At 39.5% G+C, this 6623-nt stretch overlaps 1 protein-coding gene across 1 annotated transcript in view; it reads left to right on the top strand.

Moving 5' to 3' along the window:
• The window catches only part of LOC103480211 (uncharacterized), a 26183-nt gene that overhangs the window by 18726 nt on the left and 834 nt on the right, over positions 1-6623 (top strand). The gene's annotated exons all lie outside the window — the stretch shown is intronic.

Raw genomic sequence — 6623 nt, 5'->3', positions numbered from 1 at the left:
CGTGATTTTAGTTGCATTTCTAGTTTTATGGGAACACTACAATTGCAAAATTGTGTTGGTTTTTTTTAGTGAGAAACTAAGTTTGGTGCACATTTTTTATGGACACGCTAAGATAAATTTAAATGTCATCAGCAAAACATTGGAAGGGGAATCATACGTTTTCTAAAAATGGAACCCAAAGGCAGAGTATAAACGAAACACAGTGATTAAAAAACAAAACCTCAAAGATATTCGACATGTTTATTCCTGCTGCACGTTGGGGTTTTTTGTTGTTTTTTTTACAATGTTAGAAGTTATTCGGTTGGAGCCTCTTTTGAACTGAGACTTTATTCCTCCATTGTCAACAGAAAAGTGCAGCTGATATGAAATAATAAAGAAAAAAAAACTCCCTGACCTGTCATGCTTTCTTATCATCACAGACCTACAATGGGGTTTTAGAAGGAAACGGAATCCAGTTGTGGTTTGGTGACTGCTCAGCCCTCTGGGGATTTGATGGAAGAGCTGACAAGCAGTGACAAACTTCTAGTTCTATCCCTGAAGGTGCCGGGGTGAGCATTAGGCAGCCGGAGCGATGGACCCTATTTTAGTCTCAGGGAGCTGATAAGAGCAGGGGATTCTGAATCACACATTTACAGTTGCAGTTATTAAAAAGCAGGGTCACTTCACTCAGACAAGCACTTCAGATGGAGATGAGCTGCAGGAAGAGAGAAAAAAATGAACCAAGCATGGTCGTTTTTTTTTTTTTTTGGTTGTTTTCTTCTAGACTGGGAATTCAAGGACTTCACTTTTCTCCTCTACTCAGGAAATATTTTCATAAAATGTGATGCTCAGTGTTGGTTTTATCAACTTATATGGTTCTGCTACATATAAAATGGTGGCTTACTATGTATTTTCTTTGTCTTTTACACACTGTGTCTTAGAAACAAAAGTTAAAACGTCTTCAAATTAGTCGACGTTTAGATTGGAACTAAACCAATGCCACCACGTTAATGCAAAGAGACACAACCTAGTATTGAGTGCAGAGAAATGAACAGAATTTTCATTGTCTGACATTTCTGTTTACTACATGCGTTTCCACCTAGTGAAAAAAATCTTAATATGCATTAACTCATGATTTTTAACAAATGTTTTTGTGTGTGATTTTAATTGCGTTTCTTATTTAATGGAAACACTGCCATTGCAAAATTGTGTTTTTTCAACATTAGTGGAATATTGACACACATTTTTAATGTAAACCATGACAGGGGTATTATATAATATTAGCAAAAATCTAAAAATATTGGCGATTATTACCGATTTGTAAAAGTAACAAAAAGGATGAATGCTCAAGAATTTCACTTCTTCTCTAGCTGGTTATAACGTACCAGGTTCTGGGAAGGACATTGGTAGCAGCACAGTTTATAGATGTATTTAATATTCTTTCATGAGTAATTCAGAGTACCAGAAAAAATATATATAGCCTATGCAAAAAGAAAAATGGAATTATAGCCTTTAAAGCACAGAATCAAAGTTGAACAGTGCTCTTCTAAATGTCCAATAACAAAAACTATCCTATTGTTTTCTTAGTTTTATTCAGTTTTGCAGAGTCAGTGGTAGTACTCTGCATCTCATTTGTGTCTTTTGATGTCTAATTGATTTGGAATCTGCAATTTTCACAACTGTTTCTCTCGTCTTTCCTCTTTTTGAAAGCAACATTTTAAAGCTAAATGACCTTGCTAACGTTAGCTTTCACAGCGTTCCACGGTTCTGCCACATTACCACCTTTTCACTGGAGTTTGTCTATATTTTCACTGGAGTTGGTCTATATTTTCACTGGAGTTGGTCTATATAAATATATTTTCAATGTGACAAAAAGTTGGAAAAGATCGAGAAGTGTGAATACTGTGTGTTGTCATTTCCATGTTAGCATGTCTGCTAGCTACAGCTTTGACTGGAAAATCCCAACTACGGTACCTGGGAAGCTCAATACTTTGTTGAGTACTGTCAAAGACTTTAGAAGTTAGAGGTTAATTATGCAGCACCTTTGCTTTTCATTATTTATTTTTTACCTATTCACTCTCTCTGTGCCACAAAGCACACTGGTAAATGGTGAAAACCCTCCTTTACAGTTAGTTATTCAGATTCTTGTTAATATTTTACAGTATCAATTTTACATGTTTTACATTGAGAACTGTGACCGTTTTATGTATATCTTGGATCAGCTAAAATGCCCTAACCTCCTCATCTTTTCAGTGTTTTTTTTTTTACTATAGATAGTTCTAGACATGTTTCCAATTTTTCAATACATTCTTCAAAGACTTTTTTTTTGGATGATATTTAATTTTCTTCTTTTCAAAGGCTTTCTTTTATCTATTATTGTGTCACTGTCGAATGCATTATGTATGAAATTTTTATTCCTATGCTCGGAATGTATTTTTAAAACTCTTTTCAGCCTTGGAGTGGGTTTCTGGTCTCTTTATATGTTCCATCTGTTTCCAGTCATAATAAAAGGTGACAGAACCACATTACCATTACATGTCAAAGCTTCCACAAGTTTTACTCTTTTGCTGTAATCTATGTAGCAGTAAAACTTTATGGCTGTCATGCCGCTGGAGCGTGTTTCTTAGTGTTCTCTCTTTCCGTCTCAGTTTCCTGTGCAGCTGTGGGCGGAGTCTAACCCTCTGGGTGTTTGGGATGCAGTGCTCTGTCATTCCACTGCCTGATGGTCAGCAGTGGTTGAGGTACTGAAGCCCCTCAGTGTAACTCTCTGCGAGATTACATACCTGTTGCTAACCTCCAGTAGTGCCATTTGTAAAGTTACTAAAGTTACACTGTCTGAATGAACAGCAATGGTTTACTTTAGGTTATTGTTATTTAGTCTGTCATATCAGGAATAAAGAGGCTATTCATTAATTCCATTTTCCTTTTATAGATGAAGTCTTTTTGCATTTCTTTGCATACTTTTAAGCTCAAGTGTTTCACATTTAAGTTCTAGAATTAATCTATTTAATCATTCATCGTCTACTTAAATTATTTCTGTCTGAACAAAATAACGGGCTGCACAGTGGCGCAGTTGGTAGAGCTGTTGCCTTGCAGCAAGAAGGTTCTGGGTTCGATTCCCGGCCCCAGTCTTTCTGCATGGAGTTTGCATGTTCTCCCTGTGGATGCGTGGGTTTTCTCCGGGTACTCCAGTTTCCTCCCACAGTCCAAAAACATGACTGTCAGGTTAATTGGCCTCTCCAAATTGCCCCTAGGTGTGAGTGTGTGTGCGCATGGTTGTGTGTCCTGTGTGTCTGTGTTGCCCTGCGACAGACTGGCGACCTGTCCAGGGTGACCCCGCCTCTCGCACGGTACGCTAGCTGGAGATGGGCACCAGCACCCCTCCCGACCCCACTGAGGGATAAGGGTGTAAGAAAATGGATGAACAAAATAACCACAAGCAAGTTCCTTTATTCACTTTATGTTGTGAATGCAGCACACAGTGTGGAGCGACAGTGGCCCGCCATGTTATTAGCATGTTAAGCTAACCTGAATATTTACAAGCCTCCTCTTCAAACATTGACATAACCTCCTGTGTTTCAACCACTTTGAAAAGTTTTTTATTATTTGCTCTCTTCTGTGTTTTGGTTTTGTGCCTCTGCATTTTTAGCTCCCTGTAATCAGATGACAACGTGAGTCGAATGAAAACAATTGCGCCCTAATGCGTTTTAAAAGGAAAGTGCTCTGAAACGCCTGTGTGCGTGTTCACGTGCATGTGTGTGGGTGGGTGGGATCAATTACATAATTTACACACAAACAAAGAGCTTTTAAGTACAGAAAATGAAAGCTAAAATTATTTTTCCGCCATCGTTTTGGCGCCCGCTCTTGCGCAGCACCCCAATGCGACGCATATAGTGCAGACCCACTTTTCATGTCACTGCCGGAGACCAGCTCCCTCATTTTTCTTCACATAACAAGTCAGTCTCTTTGGCCAAGAACAGACTCCAACCCAGTGGAGGACGACGGCGTGACACTGAAACAAAAGGCTTCTGCTTTAGCCCTGGAATACATCCTCTGCTAACTCCGGTTGCACACATGCTACAGAAACAGCTAGCAAGTGCGGATAAACGGGGAGCAGGTTCTGAAAAAGGATGCATGCTGCAGTGGAGCTCCAGAATCCTGCAGATCCATTGCACTAAGCAGAAGCCACACAGTGTAGTAGAAGCCAATACTTTTCACACAGCTCCTCAGCACTGTGAGATCCTCTTAAAGTAAGCCTCTCACACACAGGTTTTCTCTGAGTGATAACAGTCTCCATTTTTTTTTTTTATTCCTGTGCTGGACCAACATGCAGGATGTGTGTTCTGTACCTTTTTTTTTTTTTTTGCAGATACAGTGTTATGCTGATGGGCTGAACAGGACAAATTCCCAGTGTAATTCACAAGGATTTCATTGGCTGGACTACAAGATGCTAATCGCAACTCTACGACCAACAGAGGACGTTTCAGGACTTGGGCGTTCTGCTAATCTAATCTGATCTTTGTCAGAGGGGGGGGGAAGAAAAACCCTCATCCTTTAATCAAACACATTTCGCCCATGCATCTGTAAAAATCTTCCTCTGGACTTTTCGGCAGGCTTCACCTTTATCTCCCCGGACAAGGGCGAGATACCGGCAGAAACAGAAAGCAAAACTGTCCATCTGTCGTGTTTTATTTTGCTTTGCTGATCTCTGCGTTACGCAAGCTTCTTCCACTCCCAATCCATCTCTTTGTATTTATTTCCTGCGCTGTGAGTTCCATAGTTAGTGGATGGCTCTGAAATGCCAGCTGTCAGAGTGACAGACGCGGTGTCACCTCTGTGCAGCCCCATCACCGAGGTGACAAGCCGTCAGCGGGTGCCGGGGTGGATGGATGAAAGAGAGTTGGACAGGGAGTGTAGGTGTTTGTTTGGCGGCGATGAGCTGGTGTTGCTTTTTTTTTTTTTTTTTTTTATCTGACAGGATTCCGTTTGAATGAACTGGCAGGAGAGGAAAATAAAACAAACAAACCAAAAAAAAAAAAAAAAATACAAGAACGATTCCACAAATAAACGTGCTGGGACGGAAAGCAACATGCAAAGCTGCATACTTTGCAGATCCAGTCTGGCTCCGTATTTGGACATGACGGATGTGAAGGGGAGAGGAAGAGCCTGCGGTGGATCCAGGAAAGGTCACAACAGAAGCAGGCCGAGAGGAGCGAGATAACGGAAGAGAAAATCCTCAGTTGAAGGGCAGCAGAGGAGGGAGGATATGGATGGAGGGATGATGGAGAGATGAAACGCTGATGTGAGGAGGCTCGGTTCGGAGCAGGACAAAGTACTCAACTCTACTGCTTGAGCAAAATGATCGATACTCATGGTCAAATTTTACTCTATTGCAAGTAAAAATTATTTGGTCAAAAGTTTACTAAAGTTAAAGTACTGAAGAGCTTTTGAAAACACCTAAGTATTAAAAAGTACAACTTTTATTTTCCAACATCAGTAGATTCCTGTACTGCTCTTCTAGAACCTTGTAACTTCCTGAAGCCACTTGGTTCTACTGACATGTAGAACCACTCTGGTACAAAAAGTCTACACCACCTGGAAAAACCTCAGCATAAAACGCTATAAAAAATATAATGATTATTGGTTTCTGGAAGCCGTGTTTCTTGTTACAGTATCTGGCTACGTTCAGACGTTACATTGGGGAACAATCAACAATCTTGGGCCTTTATGAGTTAAATACAACAAGCAGTGGAAGAGTTGACTTTAATCAAGTGCCAGGTATTTTTATTTCAGCCAGTGAAAAAAGGCAGAAATACAATCCAAACTATCAGCCTCCAATTTAAAGAACACAGCTGCCCATAAATATCCAAATAATTTAGACCACAATTGTTCTAAAAGCCTCTTCAAACACCAAATTTACCTTCATGCACATAATGGAAACCGTCTTAGTGCTACAGCAGAATTTAACATCCACAGTCATACTGAACAATAGTGAATCTCCATTGTATTCCACTAGTACGAAAAAATGTCAGTTTTTAATAGCGCTGTAATTACAGGTTATCGCAACTGCAAAAGTACTTACATGGTCTAATGGATTCCTTCATGTGTTGAACATGTAAATATGTGGGCAATGTGCTGTTTGATGGAAAAATATTAAAAACGTCCTTGAAACAGCCATGTTAACTAAAGCAAAGAAATGAAAGCTTTTCAGGATGTTCTGAAATGTATGACTACTTTTTGTCTTGTTTGATTTCCTTTGTATGGTAAAGATGTTTTCAGACAGCATGATGTATTATTCAAATAATTTTCTCCTTTTGTGCAACACTCATTTGGCTGGACAATAATCCAATTAGATATGAACCTAAGAGTCAATTTATCAAGTGGGTGATTTCAAAATAAAACTGCCCTTCTCTATGGAAAGTGTTCAGTCACAATATTTTGTGAGAAATGATCCCCCATCTGGGAAATCATTTCGGGGGCCACCATGATGAAAACAGAGGCAAAGCAATTTTGTTCAGGAGGAAACGGAGTTGCACAAAAAATGATGGCGCCCTCGATCGGGAACTCTGCTTCTTTAGCAAAAATCTTATGATTTCCATAATAATCAAATGATTCAATATTAACAAAAAGCCAATTTAACATTT

This window comes from Poecilia reticulata, linkage group LG18 (assembly GCF_000633615.1).
Source record: "Poecilia reticulata strain Guanapo linkage group LG18, Guppy_female_1.0+MT, whole genome shotgun sequence".
Classification (NCBI taxonomy): Eukaryota; Metazoa; Chordata; class Actinopteri; order Cyprinodontiformes; family Poeciliidae; genus Poecilia; species Poecilia reticulata.
The sequence above is the reverse complement of the archived record's forward strand: the minus strand, read 5'-3'. Positions and strand labels throughout refer to the sequence as shown.